This window comes from Schistocerca piceifrons, chromosome 1 (assembly GCF_021461385.2).
Source record: "Schistocerca piceifrons isolate TAMUIC-IGC-003096 chromosome 1, iqSchPice1.1, whole genome shotgun sequence".
Classification (NCBI taxonomy): domain Eukaryota; kingdom Metazoa; phylum Arthropoda; class Insecta; order Orthoptera; family Acrididae; genus Schistocerca; species Schistocerca piceifrons.
In genome coordinates, this window is record NC_060138.1 from 1,066,655,629 (window position 1) to 1,066,673,729 (window position 18,101).

The 18,101-nt window shown below is 42.4% G+C and overlaps 1 protein-coding gene across 2 annotated transcripts in view; it reads left to right on the plus strand.

Moving 5' to 3' along the window:
- The window catches only part of LOC124757160, a 430,922-nt gene that overhangs the window by 164,388 nt on the left and 248,433 nt on the right, over positions 1-18,101 (plus strand). The window lies entirely within an intron of this gene.

Consider the following 18,101-nt stretch of genomic DNA (forward strand, 5'->3'; position numbering starts at 1 on the left):
CTAACACGAATTCTTTACAGACGAATGGAAAATCTAGTAGAAGCCAACCTCGGGGAAGATCAGTTTGGATTCCGTAGAAACACTGGAACACGTGAGGCAATACTGACCTTACGACTTATCTTAGAAGAAAGATTAAGGAAAGGCAAACCCACGTTTCTAGCATTTGTAGAGTTAGAGAAAGCTTTTGACAATGTTGACTGGAATACTCTCTTTCAAATTCTAAAGGTGGCAGGGGCAAAATACAGGGAGCGAAAGGCTATTTACAATTTCTACAGAAACCAGATGGCAGTTCTAAGAGTCGAGGGACATGAAAGGGAAGCAGTGGTTGGGAAGGGAGTAAGACAGGGTTGTAGCCTCTCCCCGATGTTGTTCAATCTGTATATTGAGCAAGCAGTAAAGGAAACAAAAGAAAAATTTGGAGTAGGTATTAAAATTCATGGAGAAGAAATAAAAACTTTGAGGTTCGCCGATGACATTGTAATTCTGTGGAGGGTAAAAATCATAGAGGGAGACCAAGAGATGAATACACTAAGCAGATTCAGAAGGATGTAGGTTGCAGTAGGTACTGGGAGATGAAAAAGCTTGCACAGGATAGAGTAGCATGGAGAGCTGCATCAAACCAGTCTCAGGACTGAAGACCACAACAACAACAACAACAGTTAACTGCAAATGTCATCATTGACACAATGAACGTGCCATTACAAAATGTGCTGAAACTACCGGCCATCAGCCTCAAAGCAAGCAAGACATCGGCGAACGAGATTCTGACGCAGCCTGACAAATATCTCTGGTGTGTTTCGAATCACATCACAGGCAGCAACAATTCTGGCAGCTAATTCCATCTCTGTATCCACTAGGTTCACATACACGAGTGAGTTTAGATATCCCGATAGGAAATAACCTAGGTGGCCATGGAATAGGACCTCCCTTTCCAATCCAGTGACCAGGAAATATCGCACTGAAATAAAAACTCGTCGCGACGGATGATACCCGTTAGGAAATCGTTCTCTTTATAGCCTTTGAGCAGAGAGAGCATTCCAATGTACTTCCCCACACACAAGGTGCATGCTAGTGAGTTGGCCGAGCTGTTCTAGGCGCTTCAGTCCGGAACCGCACTGCTGCTACGGTCGCAGGTTCGAATCCTGCCTCGAGCACGGATGTGTGTGATGTCCTTAGGTTAGTTAGGTTTAAGTAGTTCTAAGTCTACGGGACTGATGACCTCAGATATTAGGGCCCATAATCCTTAGAGCCATTTCAACCATTTTTTAGTGAGTTCTTCGAAACTGTACCGGTACTGTACCACCGTATTGTACTGTACATCTCTAAGGAGCACTGAGTAATGATGGGTCTGTCGTTGATTCATAGCACGTTTTCTCATGGGACAATGTAAATACGATACACGTTATGGACAAATGAGGTAAACAAAGGTTTGTTGGTAGTTCCTGAGATCAGGAATAATCGCGATAGCTTCATCGAGCTCAGATGGCAGTGTGGAATTTTCGGCAAGTGGTGGCTCAGGGTTAGGAAAAGCTGAATGCATTAATCAAAATAACATCAGGAAACCGAATCACATGACTCATAACGAAAAGATTGCGGAATGTACTGCAAAAACAAAAGTAAACAAAACCTAATCGTGAGTTCCTAGTAATCAGGCTCGTCCTCCTTATTTCCTTGCTGGAAGTAATGTACATGTAAATGAACAGCACAGTACGTGTAAACGTATATGACTAAGGACATCACACACATCCATGCCCGGGGCAAGATTCGAACCTGTGACCGTAGCGGTCGCGGTCGAGCGGTTCCAGACTGAGACGCTCGGCCACAGCGGCCAGTTGCTGGTTTTAAATAATATGGAAAACAGTAATGGTAGACAAAGCGACAAGTTTACTTCTGTATGTCCTTAAACTAGCTTCTCCGACCCTAGTTTCCTTACCTTAAATTGTTCTGTGGAGCATTCTCTATGTCATGTTTACAGAAACACTTTTAGTACGCAGTTTCATCTTATGAAATGATGTCCAAACACTGATAATGGGGAATGCAAATTTTATTTGACTCTGCAGATGGAGAGTGTTGGCCCGAGTGCTATGTCCGTCAGCGACGCGGGATAGCGGGGTCGTTGACCGCCCGCTCCGGTCTTGCAGAGTCCGCGCGGCGCCTGCAGGAAGACCGCTGCCGCTGCTACCGCCTCGTGGCCTGGCTCCGCCAGGAAATTGGATTCTATATTTAGGGAAGCGAGGCGAGCCGGTGCGGCGTTTAAGAGCCCCTTGCGGCGGCGGCGGCGCTCGCCCTTCTGAGGGCCCGTCCTCGCAGCGGGAACAGGGCGGAAGGGCGGCCGGTATTAATAGTGCAGCGAGAGCGAGGCGCTGCACCTGCCCGCAACCACCGGCTGGCCGGTCGCTAGGGCTATTGTAGCCGCCCGGAGAACACCTGGGTTCGGGCCGCCTGGTGCTGGCTGGCTTCCTCCTTTTGCTCCTCTCCGGTGTGACGGTTCATCGTCCAGCCGCTAGTATCGGGATAAAGGCTGTTCTCTATAGACACTGATCCAAGGTCCAATTCTAGGGGCGGGGGGGGGGGGGGGGGGCGAGGGGAAGGTATCACGCTCTCTTACTGGCTCTACCCCGGCCCGTCCTCCTACAGAAAAAACTACCCGTCAACGTATCTTTTGCCAAGGCGCAGGTGCCTATGATCTTTAATAACAACAATAACGACAATCAGTACAAAGCAGTGCAGAGGCTGTGACTATACACTACTTTTGAAATAAAAACTACATAGCTAAAGCTGATGGCTGATAATACATTTGAATATCTGTAAGTTTCATTTAACATAACTTAGTAATAATATATCTAATACATAAGCAGGACCTACGACCTAGAGCGCAACACCAGTATACATGTGCTACAGCTTCTGACCAACCATCGCGTTTGTGTTCGTTAAATTACGTTGATGCTTGTAATGGGTATAGTAGCTCTCTGCTGTGGTCACGTCTCAGCTGAGTGCTGAATCCGCCATATTGCTTTTTGGTGCACTTACCGTATGTTTTATTTATTTATTTAGCATCCAATAGACCACACATGTGATATAGGATTTGTCATTTGATTACACGTAACACATAACAACACATACACATAATAAATGGACAAACATATACAAACAACAAAACAAATTACATAATGGTTCAAATGGCTCTGAGCACTATGGGACTTAACTACTGTGGTCATCAGTCCCCTAGAACTTAGAACTACTTAAATCTAACTAACCTAAGGACATCACACACATCCATGCCCGAGGCAGGATTCGAACCTGCGACCGTAGCAGTCGCGCGGTTCTGGACTGCGCGCCTAGAACCGCTAGACCACCGCGGCCGGCCAAATTACATACACACAGTACATAACTAGTGTACAAGAACTTATTACACAAAAACAAAAGTATGTGCTCATGATAAACAATTATAGATCATGAACTACGCGTTATACACCAAACGTATTACGGATATGTAACAGATTTTTCGTAAGTACCATAATTACGAAGGAAGCATAATTAAATTAGTTTACATTTAAAAAAAAATAAGTACAAGTTTCAATACACAGTCTGAGACAGGTATTCATTTACAGTGCAGTAGCATTTTTCCATCAAGTATTTTTTTACTTCAAGCTTGAAATTATTTTTGCCTTTCAATTCTTTAATTTGAGATGGAAGTGCATTTAAAAGCTTTATTCCTAAGTGGCTAACATGTTTCTGACTTCTAGTTTTTGCTACATAGGGAATGTGGAAGTCTTTACAATGCCTTGTATTGTGATCATGGTAGCTTGAGTTGGTTTGGAGATCGCAGTTATTTTTACTGATCCTTTCCAGGCATTTAAAAATATATATCGATGGTATTGTCAGTATCTTTAGTTGTCTGAATAAAGGTCTACAGTGAGTTTGTGGTGGGCTGTGTGTCATTATACGAATAGCTCTTTTTTGCATAATAAAAATGTCATTTAGTCTTTTCCCCAAAAACGTATGCCATAGCTTGAGTTTTTTCTGTTTGTAGTTGTTTCTTTATCAATAAGTCTTAGTCGCAAAACTTAATTAAAAATTAATAATTAAATGGTAACCGCTTTCGATTTTATTCAAAAATCATCTTCGGGCCATGTGTCATCAGATGCTGAACAGAGACGACGGATGGAGCATTCGGAAGTGTCAGAGGATTCACTAGTGAGAATCTGTTGGTCCATCATGAGTAGGGGACATCGGCTGGTTAAATAATAGTCAATGTCAATGAAATTCACCAACAGCCTTGTAACTTAAGATTTTATTTTGAAAGCTACCAGTTTTAGCATTTCAAATGGTTCAAATGGCTCTGAGCACTACGCGACTTAACTTCTGAGGTCATCAGTCGCCTAGAACTTAGAACTAATTAAACCTAACTAACCTAAGGACATCACATACATCCATGCCCGAGGCAGGATTCGAACCTGCGACCGTAGCGGTCGTGCGGTTCCAGACTGAAGCGCCTTTAACCGCGCGGCCACTCCGGCCGGCCTTTAGCATTTCACTGAGCCATCTTCAGGCCCCATATACATCGTTCCAAATATATGAGAATGTCACACGGTTATCGTGAATTCAGTCGTTAAACTAGTGCTTAATTCGAAGACTTGATAGCAACTGTCTTAAGCTGCATGGCTGTTGACGAATTTCATTGACACTGACAATCACTACCGGCCGCTGTGGCCGAGCGGTTCTAGGCGCTTCACTCCGGAACCACGCGGCTGCTACGGTCGCAGGTTCAAATCCTGCCTCAGGCATGGGCGTGTGTGATGTCCTTAGGTTAGTTACGTTTAATTAGTTGTAAGTCTAGGGGCTGCTGACCTCAGATGTTAAGTCCCATTGTGCTTAGAGCCATTTGAACCATTGTTGACAATCAGTAGTGGGCAGTTGAGCAGGTACTAGGGCTGTCCTCCAAAACGCACCAACGTTCCAGCCGTCATCTCTGTTCAGCATCTGATGAGACACCAAAATCAAAACCAGTTACCATTTTGATGTGTAATTACTGATATTTATTGCGATCATGACTGATTAGTATTTCAATTAGCTATCAGTTCGGTGGTATTTTCCAATAATGTTTCCAAAATTTATCAACAATGAAATTATTAGATGTTTAATTATAATAATAATTTGTTTAGATTTTACTAACATTTTAGTCTCGTCAGTCCTGAACTTAGATTTTATGAATAGGGAATTTTTATTGGTGGTCAATGTTCTGAAACAAAATAAGATAAAAATACTGCGTCTAAAAATTGTTGTGGTACACCAGAGTTTTAGAAAATGTTTAAAGTGAATACTATTTGTGTTACAAAATAACTGAAATACGTTGAGCACTCAGAAATATCAGTATTAAACACGCAAAAATTATGAAAACGATACAACGGGAATTTAGAGGTGTACGTCATTGCCGAATGTAGCCTGCATCTACATCTACATCACTAGCCTGTAATTCACAGTTAAGTGCGTGGCAGGGTTCCACTCTCGAAAAACGCGCGGGAGAAACGAACAGTTACATACTTCCATGCAGCTCTGATTTCTCTTATTTTGTTAATTGATCTTCTCCCTGTGTCAGTTGGTGTCAATATTTTCGCATCGGGAGGGAAAGGGGGGGGGGGGGTTGGAGAGGGAAATTTCTTGACAAGATATCACCGCAACGAAAATCGTCTTTGTTTTAATGACTGCCACCCATTTCACATGTTATATCCGTGGCACTCCCTGCCCTGTTTCGTGATGATTCTTAAAGAGCTGCCCTTCTTTGAACCTTTTCCATGTCAAAATGGCTCTGAGCACTATGGGACTTAACTGCTGTGGTCTTCAGTCCCCTAGAACGTACAACTACTTAAACCTAACTAACCTAAGGACATCACACACATCCATGCCCGAGGCAGGATTGTAAACTGCGACCGTAGCGGTCGCGCGGTTCCAGACTGTAGCGCCTAGAACCGCTCGGCCACACCTGCCGGCCTTTTCCATGTCCTCCGTCAGTCCTATTCGGCAAGGATCCCACATTGCACAACAATATTTAAGGAAGGACGGGCAAGCGTGGTGCACCCAGTCTCTTTAGACTGTAAATGACATCTTCATCTACAAACCATCTAAGATGTCTCCTCAGATTGTCTCCTTAATCATTTACATAGTTTAGAAACAGCTGTCCTAGTGCTACACTGGAAAAACTACATCGCTATAGTGTCGTTATGAAATAAACAATCACATATCCGACAGATTAGCTTATTAGCTATTGCAGCACGTTCTAAACAGATTCTAGTTCAAAACGACTCGAAACAAACAGTAACCACCTTTATTTCTCGAATATATACTGACACTGCGATAAACAGCTTTCTTCAAGCAGATGATGCCACCTACTGAGAACATGCAGAAACAAAAACAAGTATGTGGTGTAAAGTATTCACTATAATCAGACACAACGAGTTTAGCTCATTCTGTTAGCAAGAACAAAAAATACATTTTGGATGTAGCATGTATGCTATGTAAGGAGTGAGTATTGCAGAATACATAATTTGAAAAGTATTCATCAGAAAAAAAGTATGTGTCATGCAATCGTTTTAAGAACTGTAGTAACAACAAAGTCTGAGAACTTTAACAATGTCATATTTCTCGCGATGTAAAATCGACGTGTACACTCAGGAACATTAGCATTTTACACCTCACTACGAGTGTAAACACATGTGTCCATGCTAGTGTTATGTGAGCGTGTGAATACGGTAAACGCTGTTCCTTTCAGTCGTTTAAGCCTGTATTAGGGAATTTCAGACAGCGTTAGTTTTTGTTACTGGAGTGTCCTTCCCTTCCTGTCATGTCTCACAAATCATTCCGCTTGTAATCTTATAGAATTCCTTGTCATTTCCGAAATCCACCGTTTTCTTATAACTTGATTAATGTCCGAAAGCTGGCTGAAAAATTGGAGATTGGTATATGTAAAAATATGAGTGTTTTGAATTACTATTGTTTCGGGAGAGGAGCACGGCACCCCTCCCCCATCCCCCTTTGGATCCTCGCTTGGTTCTCTCGTACTTTAGGTGCTAAAGAATCAAATCCTCACTTCTATTTTAAATTTACATCCCTGCTGTGACATTAAAAGCGGAAAACAGAAAATGAAGTCTAGAAGATATTCAGACGTTATTTCCACGAAGGATGGAGATCTCACAGAGAAAAGATAAAAGGGAAACAACGAAAAGATGTAGGTGATTATACTCTGAGCAGCGTATAATGATAGTATTGATCAGTGTCCTATGTGTGTTAGCTGGAATGATTCGGTGGCTTACTTCGAAAGTTCGCTTGAGATCGTTCACGGATGATGCTACTGTATTTAGGAATAGCAGAACGCCAGAAAACAAGTGAAATCCACGAAGACATAAGAGAATCGGTTTGGTGCTGGAATTGATCCTTACCTTAAAATCGCATTGGTTGTAAATAGGCGAAAAGATCCATTAAGGATTGACGGTATATCAATGGAAACAGTTGGATTAGCAACCAAAAAAATCTGGGAGTGTGCTTGCGAAGCCGCTTAAATTAGAACGACTATTTGGGAAAGCAGATGCCAAACTGAAAAACATTGAAAGACTCCCAAGGACATCTAATTCGCCAACAAAAGAGATAGCGTTCAAAACTTTCTTTTGATCGATTCTTATCGGTCTGGGAGCATTACTAGGTCGGATTAATAGAGGAGACAGAAAAAAAAAGACTCAAAGAAGAGCGATGTGTTTGGACACGGTTTCGTATAGTAAACGTGGGGAGATGTTCATTAAATGCCAGTGGGGGATAGTGCAAGATAAGCGTTGTGTGGGTCATGGAAGTTCTCTCTAAAATTCCAAGACAGTTCGTTCCTCAAGAGTCATCCAAGGTACCACTTCCTCCCACATACATCTCGCAAAATTGCGACAGAAAAAAATACCACTGAAAGTACCGCCACCACTCACTGTCTTCGGCGTATGGAATTCCCCAATTCGTTTTGAGCGTGTCAACCCGTTCCTCATTTTCTGCAAAGCGTCTGCTGTAGGAAAACGCTTTTATTCCGGGACTAGGGCAAGTGAATTTAAGTAGTGATTCGTTACATGACGGTCGACTTTTCTCACCCGATCTTACGAAAATTAAGAAAAAATAAACATAAGTAAAATACGATGCAGGCGTTCCACGAGAACAACGTCACCTTTCCTGTTTAAATTTCCTGAGTAGTTTCGTTAAATTTTCGTGCGGGCTTTACTGATCTGTTACGGTCATTGTAGCGCGTCTCACAATTTGTGTGAGTTGTTTTTAGGCCTAACTGACAAGGCTTCTAAAGTCTCTACAGATTAAAACTCTATAATTAGTCGCCCAGCTCACACCAAGAAAATCAAGGTCGTACTCAAACAACTCTTAAGACTGATGGCTGCTTTACTTTTATATGACCTTCAGTTGACGTCAAACACGTAGAAGGGTATGTTATTTCGATGTGCACCATTCAATACGACGTCCACCCATGTCACAACGCTACAATAATTGGGAGAAACCGGTTGTGCACATCTTCGCGTGAGTCGACAGTGAAGCTCCACCTATCAACCCAGGCTTGTTATAAAATATTTGTTGTTCAATTCGGCATCTATTTTTGAAGTAAATGATTTTTCGGGAACTCGTTTACAGGCTTTCGATCTCGTCCAGAGTAAACAATCTGGTACGGACGCAGTGTGTCGGCGGCACCGTTTGACGCCAGTGCCCGACATTCGCCCTCGGCAGGCGCACGCGATGTCGTGACCTTGACCGAAAGCACGCCAGCAGTGAGTGGTTGATTAATTATACGGCGCTACGAGGCAGCGCTTTTATACGTCCCCAGCCGTGTTCTGTAGGTCGCGGAGCTCGCGTGGGGGAACTTTCTTGCGTCCTTTCTTTCTAGACTATCGCACTACTTCTGACATACATGAAGTTTTAAGGGCAGCACAAGTGGCATTCATAATCACTTCACTCGCATTTACATTTGTATTTGAAAAACAGACGTTGTGAATCATACGAGTCTGAAGGACAAAGGGAAACTGTTCCCCTGGAAAACGTCTAATAGGTACAAATGAGCCTGTGATACGAGGTGCGGCATTAAAGTTATAAGACTGATGTGAAAAAAAAAGGTGCTTACCGTTTTAGTCGAGTTCAATGTTGTCTCCTTCAAAGTAGTTCCATTCTGATTGCACACACTTTTTCCAGCGCTTCTGCCATTGATGGTAGCATTTCTGGAACTCGTCTTCTGTAATATCCTCCAAGAACCTCGTCACAGCTTTTTGGACACCTTGTGTTGTTTGAAAATGGTGTCCCTTGACCGCCGTTTTGACTCTTGGAAATAGAAAAGAAGTCGCACGGAGCGCTATCTGGTGGACAAGGTGGCTGTGGTAGTACTGAAATTTGTTTTGAGATTAAAAATTGCTGTACTGGATGGCGCATTATCGTGATGCAGAATCCAATTACCAGCAATGTTGGCATGGACACGCGAAGAACTCTTTTATGAAGTATTTCTAAAATTTCTTTGTAGTAATATTGGTTAACTGTCTGTCCAGGAGGCACCCACTCTTTATGAGCAATTCCCTTGGAAATAAAGAAGCACACAAGCATGCATTTCACTTTTGACTGCGAGCTGTTTTTGGCCCGGGTTTTGCCCCTGGATCGTACTGAAAAAAATCAACTTTCATCACCAGTGATAACACGGCTCAACAATTCTGGATTGATTTCCGTTTACTCTAACAGATCGGCTGCCACATTTTTCCGTGTTTCTCGCTGTAGTGGTGTGAGATTTCTGGGGACCATTTTTCCACAAATCTTTCTCATACCAAGATCTTCAGTTATTATTAGACGAACCGTTTCTCGAAAGATGTTCAGTTCTTCTGCAATCATTTTCATGGATAATCTTCGATCAGATCGTACGAGTTCACGCACCCTGGCCAAGTTGACATCCGTCTGTGAGGTTGATAGTCTTCATCTTCAACATTCGTTCTGCCTTCACTAAACATTTTACGCTAACGAAAAACTTGAGCTCTTGACATAACCTCCTCTCCAAAAGCCTTCTGAAGCTTACCGTAAGTTTTCGTCGCGTTTTCATCCAATTTAACGCAAAAAGAAATGGCATACCGTTGCGCAATATTATGCAATTCCATTTGCGTGACGAGAGATACAAACACATGTTAACTTTTTACAGCACAACTGACGACTGAGCAGTTGCATCGATGTCCCGCTTGGACTAGAAGCAGTTTATAGACCAAGCTCCAAGATATTGTGCCTAAGCAAGTCTGCAGGGTTGCCACATCTTGCAAAGAAAATCAGTCTCATTACTTTATTATCACACCTCGTTTACCATCCTTAATATAGAATTAGATTATAGTATCAGAATTAAGAAACTAGTAGTGTTGAAGTTCATTAATTCATAGCCAGTGTTCTTGTCAAATTTTGAATGGCAATATTCTGAGAAGTTAAATAATTGGAAAAACATCAGCATTTATTTTGTAGAGAACACATACACGTACAAGTGGCGTTCAACAAGTAATGCAACACATTTTTTCCTAGGCCAGTTTCGGTTGAAAAAATGAGGAATTTGTTGTGGAACATGGTGGAATACTCCTGCTTCGGCCTGTACAGTTTCAGGCGTCTAACAGAGGTGTGATCCAACCAGAATTCTGTCACTGCGTTTCTGTTCGCGGAAAACTGGAGCGTCGCAGATATTCATAGGCGCTTGCAGAATGTCTGCGGACGTCTGGCATTGAACAAGAGCACGGCGAGTAGTTGGTGAGGCGTGTGTCACCATCGCAAACAAGTAGCGCAAACCTGTCAGATCTCCCGCATGCCGGCTGGCCACGCACAGCTGTGACTCCAGCCGTGTTGGAACGTGCAGACACTCTCATTCGGATCACAGTCAGACACCTCACTGGACTCTGAAGGCGTTATTCTGTTTGCAAGTCCTCCCTCATGGTGTAACGAGCAACTCTGATGTGTTTGTGCTACCCTCAGGACATTGAAGAAACGACTTGAGGGTGTACGTTGCCAGAAATGCAAACGAACTTCTCCTTCTCCATGACAACGCAACGCCTCACACGAGTCTGCACACCCCAGAGGAGCTCAGAGAACTTCATTGAACTGTTCTTCCTCAGTCCGAATCTCGCACCTTTCGACTTCTAGTTTGGTCCAGTGCAGGGTACATGCCGCGTGAAGCAGTACGTGAATGACAGGGAGGTTATTGATGCAGAAAGACGTTCGCTCCGCCGTCGACCAGCAGAGTGGTACAGTGTGAGCATACAGATCCTCCCAGTAAGGTGGCGTAAGGAGATTATGTTGAAAAATAAGGTTTTGTAGCCAAAAGAATAGTGAATAAAATGATGTATTGGAATCCTGAATAAAAAACCAACCTACTTTAAGAAAACCCAAGTAGCGTTACTTATTGGACGCCCCCTGTACAAAAAATTCAGATAATGTTCAGAAGCCAATACACAGTCTTATCCATTGTGTGTGTGTGTGTGTGTGTGTGTGTGTGTGTGTGTGTGTGTGTGTGTGTGTGTGCGCGCGCTCGTGCGTGCGTGTATTACCTCTTCTTCTAACTGCTGCGGGAGAACTCGCAACACCTCTGGCTAAATGCAGACGTGAGAGTGTGGTTGGTTTTAACAGCTTGACGGTTCACGTGAAAGCTGCTGCTGGACATGTACAATGTTGGCACACATCGCCAGATTTCTAGTTGTCCACGTTGCGTCTTATGAAGTTGAGCCCCTCTAGCAGGAGATAACACACGGCCGTAGTTCCGTTTATGATTTGACTCTGTGAAACTGTCGTAGGAATATGCAAGACTACTTTCCAGTAATGGGTACGAATTTTTCTGTAATGGACGCCATGGGGGTATTCCACGAATGTACTGCTTGCCGCAATACTTTTCACTCCACTATCACCCTTACCACCTACTACACTCATCCAAATGTTGTCTCTGAGCATAAATAATTGCCTCTTTTTACTCTGTAGTAGGAATGCATACTGCAAACTTACCGAAATGGGCATAATGTTGAATCAGGAAGTATTAAAATTAACTACCCTGAGCATTAAACGGACTGCTACTCACGCGACGACACACGGCCATTCTCGGCTACGACCATCACCTAAGTTGTTAATAGTAAAGCAGTTAATGTTTACTAACACTTCTTCATTGATAGATACTGTGAGCAGTGTACTCGCTACGGTTCATACTGCAGAATTCGAGTGACTTCTCACTGACGATAGCTCTCGGCGGTAGACGCCTCCCAAGTCTTTGTCAAGCGGCAGTGGAGTCTCTGTGTATACTTCTGGGCTGTCAGAGGATACGAAAAGCAACGCCACCATTTAAAGTCCATTCTACGATCAGCCATTGAGGCTTGGAGACGCTAACTCTATGTGAGTAGCCACGCCTTAGCTCGTGATCACAATATGCTACGTAACTGAGCGATTTAGGGCATGTTAGTTAAATGTTCTATGGATCATTTGAGCGATTCTTTTATCGAAATGATATGGAACGAGTCAGTTTACAAGATAAGTATTCATGTTTACTGTTAACGTTAATGAACACATTATTTTTTAGCCCGATGCATGCCACTAAATTTCAGAACTAAGGTTTTTTGCACGGGCTACCAGATTTTAAAAGGAAATTCGTCCAAGGAATAGAAGGAGTTGTCGAGGAGACTTGATTTTAGGATGGATTTCAAATTTGTTTTGTTACCTGTCAGACATTTTATGAACTTCTTTCTGAGCCACTGACAGCTTTAATAACGGGCAATAAAGTTCATTTTTTCCGTTAGTGTTGTAAGTATGAATGTCACTGTTCGTCCTAACTTCTGATGCATTATTTCTGACGAATATGATTAGCGAATCTACGTATTGTGACGATGCAGTTCAAATGCCCGATTCCATGAAGAGATACCTACATGACTACTGCAGGTGAACATCACACATTATTCTTAGTGCTTGCTTTTGTGCAATCAATACTTCCATTGTAAATGATGAATTGGCCCAGAAAATTATTCCATAAGACATTATTGAGCGTAAATATGCAAAAGATATCAAGAGTAGAATTCATTTGTTTCTAAGGCTAGGAATTATACGAACAGCGAAAGTAGCTGAACTTCATTGTTTAGGAAGCTCAGTAATATGCTTCTTCCAATAACAGTTTTCATTAACATACACACCCAAAAATTTGGCGCGTTTCACCCTATGTAATAATTCCTTGAAAAACGTCACTAACAAACTGTTCTGTTGGTTTCTGTGTAGAGGATTTATTAAAAAAGTAGTGTCGTTTGCAAAAAGTACGAATTCTGCTGGTTGAATGTTAAGTGACAGGTCATTCACATGTACAAGAAATTTGAGTGGACCCAAAATTGAGCCCTGTGGGACTCCCTTTGTGATTACTCCCCAATCACTAAAATTGCCTACCTTTCCAACAGTGTTTCAATTATGTTACACAATATTACAGTTTGTACCGCACCAATTAGCCATAACTGCTACAATTATCAAGAGACCTGATTTTTATTACCGTTAGTAAATGGTCATTTAATATAAATGTGCTTATTAATTAATGTGCTTAATAATTCAGAGGTTTATGTGAGGCGGTTGCCACATTACCGTACTGTCAACTGTAAACAAATATTTCCTTAAAGGAAGTTATTCATCTTCGTAGGCTGTTATTTTATTTTCAGATAAACACTTTATTTCATTATTTAGAAATTAGCAAATTCGTCTCTTTTGACATTATGACGCTACGTCACAATAAAAACTATTATACTTACAATATGTTACATTCACGGGTGCCCATACGATGGCTTGTAAGGGAAAGGGGTAGAAGCTAGACCTGGGGGTACGGTATATTTTTAATTCTCGTACGTCAAACCAAATCGTGACAAAAGATGCTGGCGGCGCTTTAATGGGAAACGTTGAAAGTAACGAATTCGACTCTGTTTGAAGTAAGTGGCGCAATAGTTCTACTGTTCCCATGGTATATTACGCTTAGGGCTACAAAAATAAAATAAGAGTCAGGTATACAGTTCTTCTTCCCTTCACCCCATTCAAGAGTAGAATTGAACAAGCAGTGGAAGCAAGTACTGTGCTATACTCTGTACAGTATACTCACAGGCTGAATAGCAACTTTTTTCGAGACTACCCGAAGGAGGTTTCGAAAAGAGATCTTTCGAACAGAAGTCGTTGAGACGCGAGAGGTAGTGCAGAGAGGTGATACCACATGGCGTGGTGAAATATACGTACACAGCAGGCAACGCTAGACGAATGGGTCGCGTGATCTTCAGTAATTACGTATGCCGTTTAATGGGTCGTAAAGATCAGCGGCACGGCAGTTATATGGTTATTACGCCACGTGGAAGAACTCTAACGATGTGCGACCTACTTATTTAATGGGAAATTATATCTCCAATTCCGCAAGATTCCACTACTAGATATTTTTTCCGCCTCTCAGAAAGAAATGCGCACTTTGCCATGGAATGTACGCGCCCTGTAAATGAGCCTCCGAAAATATTAAAAGTGCGTGATTAGTTATCCTTCTACAAATTGTAGAGGGGAGTATTATACATTAGAACACTTCTACTTCTAGCCAGCCCTGTAATAGAAGTGGAATGTACTTTCTTATTCCGTTTTGAAGTGATAGCATTCACTTCAGGCGCGCTGCCGTCTTTTTCTTAAATTACAAGAATTAATCTGGAAGCGTAAGGTTTTCACAAATGTAAAAAACTATTCCAAGGTACAACATGGTACTAGTTTTCGGACTAAAGACGACAACATCACCAACTACATGAAAAACAAATGAACAAACACAAACACTGAAATACTGTGCTGAATGCATAACACATGTAACTACAGGTCTATTTCTAAAGTGAGGTGCAGTGCAAATAACGCAAATGTAGCGTAAGAAGAACTGCTTCCAAAAAGTGCAAGAAACTGCCAAGTGTAAATGTACAACGAAGTTTCTTTCGACCTTAGCCTCTGCGAAAAACGAAGAAAAAGACAGTGTTTTGCACAATATGTGACAAATAGGCATAAATACCATAAGTAGATCACACGCCAGCAACAACACGCGATTGTAGGTTCGCTTTGATACGTAACACCTTTTTGTTGTTGTTTTTATGCAAACACGGATCAATCGAAGAGTTCCGAGCGAAAATGGTTGTTACACACCAACTTTACAAAGAAATAAAGTTTTTAACCTATGACAACCAAAAATGTAGAAACGAATGTAACAATATGCCAGACTGACCACATAAGGTGCTTTGTAAATAAAAGCTAAGCGCATCTGGTGTAAAGTTCTCTTTAATTAACTGCAGTAACTTTAAGAAGGAGAAACCAAAAATAATTGACAATCTGCTCATAACGGGTTTAGGTTGAAAATATTACATTAGTTTAACATGTAACGTTTCATTTTAGAAATTCTCTGTTTCTAGATGCCATTTTCCTTGTCGACAATAAACAGTTTGGAATGTAGTTAAATACCGTTGTGACCCTTTACATACATAACGCCTACGTTTATGAAATACCGCTGTTCTTTGTTGTAGGACCTTTGCATTATTATTGTGTGTTCTACGACCTTCATTAGAATTCTAGGCGGCAAGTTAACGTATGTGAAGACGCTTAAAAAAATGTGTGCTTTATTGGCGCATGTGTGTTGTTCAAGTTCAGGATCTTATAAAATTGTCGTTATGCCATTCACCCATTTGAATAATTCTCGTAAATTTGCCAAACTGTGCTCAGTGATGGCTGATAGCTATGAAGTGTGCATCATGGTGAATCTGGAACAGTGGCCGAGATTATGTCGTTACTTTGTCTTTGACAAACTCGCACGGAAATTTTAGTACTGTGAAGACAGCTAGCCTAATATCTCAAGGGCAGGCACCTGATTAACATGTAATAAAATCGTGACAGCAGACAACAGCCGTCATAGTGATTGGTCGTGTGCCAGGGAGCAGGCGATGCCTTGCTGCGCAGTACTTCCTTCACCCAAATGACCCAATTACGAGGAAAAATATGCGACCGATATAAACAGGCACATCAAAATTCATTACGCCATCTCATTTCGGGGCAATTACCCGTGGACGAAATTGGCGTACGGGCCAAGGCAGCTGCCAATCTCAGCACACGGCAAGGTCTGCCCAGACGTACACGGGGTGGGGGGGGGGGGGGGGGGGGATTGCAGATCGCTATCGGAGGCGAGGTGTATGCTTCATCAGCAGTCATTTGCCTGGGAAGATTGATGCAGTTTATTGCTATTAGACAACGATTCCCCTCACATTACGCATCTGTATACCTGTTGCCATTACCCCAGCTTTAGTGATCAGTTGATACTTAGATAGATGGCACCAGTGATCGCATCTCGTTACTGAAATATGTAGTCCCAATGCATCACATCGTGTGCTCGACATAATAGCAAATATGTAATAAAACCTTAGGCAAAGTTCCACACTACCTTACTAGATACCTAGTAAAAAAAAATCAGTTCATACGGAAACTTCTAACAGATAGTGACGCGTCAGACTTCCTAGCGAATAGGTGATGCTCCAGAGTTTCCAAGTACTTAAGCAGACAAGACACTGCAGTATGGGTTTATACTGTATATTTGCGATTGTTGTGGCGGGTCGTATCAAACCATCGAGAAGATCGACGGAAAAGAAAAAATGTTCAAATGTGTGTGAAATCTTATGGGACTTAACTGCTAAGGTTATCAGTCCCAAAACTTACACACTACTTAACCTAAATTATCCTAAGCACAAACACACACACCCATGCCCGAGGGAGGACTCGAACCTCAGCCGGGACCAGCCGCACAGTCTATGACTGCAGCGACTTAGACCGCTCGGCTTACGGAAAAGAGCTTGATTCGATAATATTCTTATTTTCAGGTTGATCCAAAAAAAGAAAAGATCTTTTTCTCAAAAGTGTTCGGTGGTATATTTAAATTAGCGTTCGTAGACGAAATCGAGCGAATGCAGTAGTACGATAAACTGAGAGTAAGAATGAATTTGCCTAAAACTGCAATTAAATGACCGTCAGTTTTATGTTAATATCATTTCGAGGCTTGTAAGTTCATCTTCAGATGTACCTGATGAATATACACCAAATATAACAGCCGTATGTTTATCTTACACCTTGTTTTGCTGTCGAAAATTGTCCGTAAGTGACGCGCAGTGTCAAACCAGAGACCCACAACACCACTAACGAAGCGACCGAGAACACCACTGCAGAGTGTAGTATGGTTTGGCTGTGTAGGTTGCTCCAGAACAATTGGTGACAGAAGGTTATGGCCCCAAGATAAACACACCACACATCTATTTTATGTATATGCATCAGACACATGAGCCTAGAAGCATCGAAATACACCATATTAAAATAAAACTGAAGATCAATGATTTGGAGTCTGCCGCGCGGGATTAGCCGAGCGGTCTTAGGCGCTGCAGTCAAGGACTAAATGGCTCTGAGCACTATGGGACTCAACTGCTGAGGTCATTAGTCCCCTAGAACTTAGAACTAGTTAAACCTAACTAACCTAAGGACATCACAAACATCCATGCCCGAGGCAGGATTCGAACCTGCGACCGTAGCGGTCTCGCGTTTCAAGACTGCAGCGCCTAGAACCTCACGGCCAGCAGTCAAGGACTGTGCGGCTGGTCCCGGCGGAGGTTCGAGTCCTCCCTCGGGCATGGGTGTGTGTGTTTTTTCCATAGGATAATTTAGGTTAAGTAGTGTGTAAGCTTAGGGACTGATGACCTTAGCAGTTAAGTCCCATAAGATTTCACACTCATTTGAACATTTGGAGCTGAGTCGGACTGAGCAGCAGGAAGGGATGAACACACTGGCCTACACAAGTAGAACAACACAGCGTTATCAGATCGCTCGCCGTGTTGTCTGTCTCATTGCTTTTCGCATACACCTCGTATCGTCCACCTAAGTTTTGTAACCTTTGGCTGAAGACCGAGACTCGAACTCGGGACCTTAGCCTTTCGCAGGAGAGCTTCTGTAAAGTTTGGAAGGTAGGAGACGAGGTACTGGCAGAAGTAAAGCTGTGAGGACGGGGCCTGAGTCGTGCTTGGGTAGCTCAGTTG